Below are 3,704 nucleotides of genomic sequence, written 5' to 3' on the forward strand. Positions count from 1 at the left end.
CCTCCCTTGGTATCCAAGTCATTGCTTGCTAAGGAAAAGGCTTCCTTGGAGAGAAACATTGGAAAGAATCAAATCACAAGCCTGGAGTTGATGAAAAGGCTGCTGTGACTGGCATTGGCATGGTGGTTGCTTTGACTACAATTGCTGCAGCACAAAAGCCTGCACCACACGTCCTTGTGATTCGCTGGGGATGTCCACACACAGATGTCATGTCATCTTCCTTTTGATTGTCACTGATGAAAAATGGAGCAGCTGGGAGAAAAGTCCCAGAGGCACTTGCCAGGTAAAGTAGAGGTTAGAGATGCAGCACGCAGTGGTGCGTGGCCAAATCTGTCCACTCCTCCCACTTTTTGGTCAATCTTTTGAAGAAGCAGAGAAGACTGCCTCTGCCTTGCAGTGCAAATGCTTCCAAAAGAAACCGGTCATTTTTTCTGACAAGTGTTGGAAGAGGCACCTAAGAAATGTGGAGACAAGGAAAAGGTCATCGTAACTCAACTTGCATCCATGACTCTTGAGGCCACAACGCAGAGCACTGAGCACTGTACGACCACAACTGTGGACAGAAGGGTCTTTTTCAAAGGCATTTTCCACTAGCAGGGTCTTCTCTGTTCACAGAATTTCTGATAGTTTGATGTCTGCTAGCACTGGAGATCACTATTTTGGCATCTCTCTCTCTGTCTCAGTGAGCACCCGCTGTGGTTGTTGAAAGTCTGTGATGGGATCTATGGGATGCAACTGAACAGTGGGACCCCTGAGCCCTTTGTCCCACCACCTGGGCTCCCTCTCACACATGTGATGCTGAGACAAGCTGTGAATCTCTGGCAGATATTGCACTTACACAGACATCCGTAGGTAGGGACACAGCCAACTGAATTACATGAAGGCTTCTGCAGCCACTCATAACACTAATGATAGAAAGTCGCCCCCCCTACAGCTCTGCAGCCTTGCACCCCTGGATCATACCATCTTGCCTTAATCAGAAGCCTGATCAGTGTGAGTTTATTACACAGGGTCCACCCCTCCCTCACTCTGAATAGTACATGAACCAGCCTTGTAAAGGAGCTGAGATTTCCCAAGAACTTCAAGCAAAATACACCAGTTTAAGTAGAGCATAAAACAGATTTATTAACTACAGAAAGATGGAGTTTTAAGGATTATAAGTGGTAGGAATAAAAGATCAAAGTAAATTACCATGGAAATTAAAGATAAATTCACAATCTAAACTTTACACCTTATTACACTAGGGCGTAGTTCAGTTATGCACACAGGAAGGCTTAATGCTCGAGCGGCTGCACATGCTGGGCAGGCTTAAGGTCGGGCTCCCCATGGCAGGAGAGAAGAAGACTCGGCCCCTGGAGGGGCAGGCTGGGGCTTCCTGGATCCCATTTGCTGACGGCCAGCGCCCTGCCCCCACTCCCAAGTCATCCATGGCGCCCCCAGGTCGGCCAGAATGGAGCAGCAGTTTTCACTGCACTACGTCCACTTATGGCTTACAGGCAACTCCCAGACTCACCACAGTGCACCATCTCGGACAGAAAGGAGCCCACTCAGCCTCACCATTGCTGCTTTTCCTTCCCCCCAGAACCCCGCTGCTCCTGGGCTGCAAGTAGCCATCCCTGGGATGCCAACAGACAGCCACAGGGGTCTGTCTCCCAGCAGCCAACCGCACCTCCATGGGTTCAGCCCTCAGAAGGGCAGGTGGGGGTTTCCTGGATCCCAGTTGCTCACAGCCAGCCCAGCCTCCACCTCTAAAACCATCAGTCATGCCCCCAGGTTGGCCATAAAGGAGCCGCCATTCTCCACTTGGACTCAGCTTTGCTTGTTTTCCTTTCACCCAGAACCTCCCTTCTTCTCCTGGGCTGCAAGTAGCCACTCCTGGGAAGCCAAGAGGCAGGCACAGGATTCTACCTCCCAGCAGCCAATCACACCTCCCCAGGCTTTGCAGAATGAAGGGTGGTGCTCTACTAACCCCACTTAACCGCACAGCTTCTTCCCTGCCTTCCTCAGCTCAACTTTCCTCTATTGCCCCATTCCTGCCTCACTTCCTCCTTTGGCCAGTCACGCCAAGGAGCCCAGCAGGAAGTGAGAGCCTCTATAGGCCAACCTCCAACAGCAGAGGTGGCCAAGCCACAAGCCTCCAAATGGTGACTGGCCTAACTACTCTAGGTTCTCCAGCCTGACACCAAGGTGCTTTCTCCACTGCTGTCAGCATCCTCTGTCATGGAGGCTTTGGAGTTATCCCAGGGACAGGCCAATTGGAGGAGTGCCCTTTCTGAATAACAAGGGGATCTGGGAAAAGGAAGCCAACTTGTTTCTGCCTGGTTTTGAACCAGGGACCTTTTGCATGTTAGGCAAATGTGATAACCACTACACTACAGAAACTCCACCTACTGAGTTGTTGCTCACTCTGGCACAGACTGATGGACAAATCTAGAGAATGTGGTGGTAGCCCCTCGATAGGTCAGCTGGCAGGGCAGAGGACTGGAGCCAACACTCAGAAAGTCGTTCTTACCTCGCCCGTGTAACTCCAGCTTGAGGGAGAGCTTCTTTTTCTTCTCCTTGCTGACAAAGAGCAAGAGAAGAATGAAAGGTCAGGTGGGCCAACTCGGTGCAGAAGCCCATGCTGTCTTTTCCTGCTGCATAGCCTGAAATGAGGGATTCGTGGCAGTTAAAGGAACTGCTGCACTCTCAGAAAACATCCCGCCCTTGCATAAAGGAGGATAGAAGAGCCTGTTAGTCTAGCATGCTCCCAACTGAACTGTTTCAGCAGCTGCTAGGTTTCTTTTTGGCCTGTTACTTTTCTGTCTGGGATGTTGTTGTCAGCTGTGGCACAGAAAAAGGACGTCATTGCGAGCTGCCCATGAAGATAAGATTAACTTTTGCCTTCCTTGCTCGGCTTTACTTGCTTCCTCACCCTATTCCTGCCTTAGTTATTGTGTTACCTGAAGGCAGCGGGGGCCCAGCAGTACGAAAAGGAAGTTAGACAGCTAGACCCTGGTGGCAAAAGTTCTACCACCGCTTGCCACCCCCCTCTCTTCTCCCAGCTTCACATATTGACCACCAGGGACTTGGTGCCCAGCAGCGCAACGGAAGGCAGTGGACAGAGCCACCCTCGCCTTGAAGCTCTGGCTCATTAAACCGTATCTTCAGTCGCTGATGGCCAATGAGAGACCAACAGCGCTTGCTATTTTAGCACTTGAAAATGCCATTGGTCAGTCACTGGATCTCTTTAATGCTGTTACATAACAAATGAAAATAGAATCTCAGTGTGACATTCTGTACCTTTGGGGGAGTGTGCTGTAACCTCCATATTCCTCATTTTCATATAATCGTGATCTTATATACAGAACATGCCTTGTAAGGTATCAGGGGAAAGGATATGATCTGCTGAAAGTCATTTCTCTACCCATAGTTGTTTACCATTCATGCATATGAAGTTATGAGAATTGTGCAGTGTGGTTATCACTATGCTGTAAGGTGGGGGAGTCAGCCAAATATTAGCTCCCCAGTGACAACAGCAAGGAAAGTAACCAACACCTGGACAAGTTGTCAAACAACCCATCAACAGCCATTGTTCAGCAAGGGAGCTACAGTGCAATCACTTACCTGCAAGAGGACACCCCAGGGGAATTGCTCAGACTTGCTTGGAGAGACGAAGTGATGCTCACCTGACTCTGAAGGGGGAGCAAAGCCAAGAGGGAAGA

General features: G+C 49.9%; 1 non-coding gene across 1 annotated transcript; it reads right to left on the reverse strand.

Annotated features, from left to right (window-relative positions):
* Positions 1 to 2,309: 2,309 nt before the first annotated feature.
* TRNAV-AAC (transfer RNA valine (anticodon AAC)) lies at positions 2,310 to 2,382 on the reverse strand. The gene has a single exon. It is a non-coding gene; the product is annotated as a tRNA-Val (tRNA).
* Positions 2,383 to 3,704: the final 1,322 nt, after the last annotated feature.

This window comes from Gopherus flavomarginatus, unplaced genomic scaffold, assembly GCF_025201925.1.
Source record: "Gopherus flavomarginatus isolate rGopFla2 unplaced genomic scaffold, rGopFla2.mat.asm mat_scaffold_34_arrow_ctg1, whole genome shotgun sequence".
Taxonomy (NCBI): domain Eukaryota; kingdom Metazoa; phylum Chordata; order Testudines; family Testudinidae; genus Gopherus; species Gopherus flavomarginatus.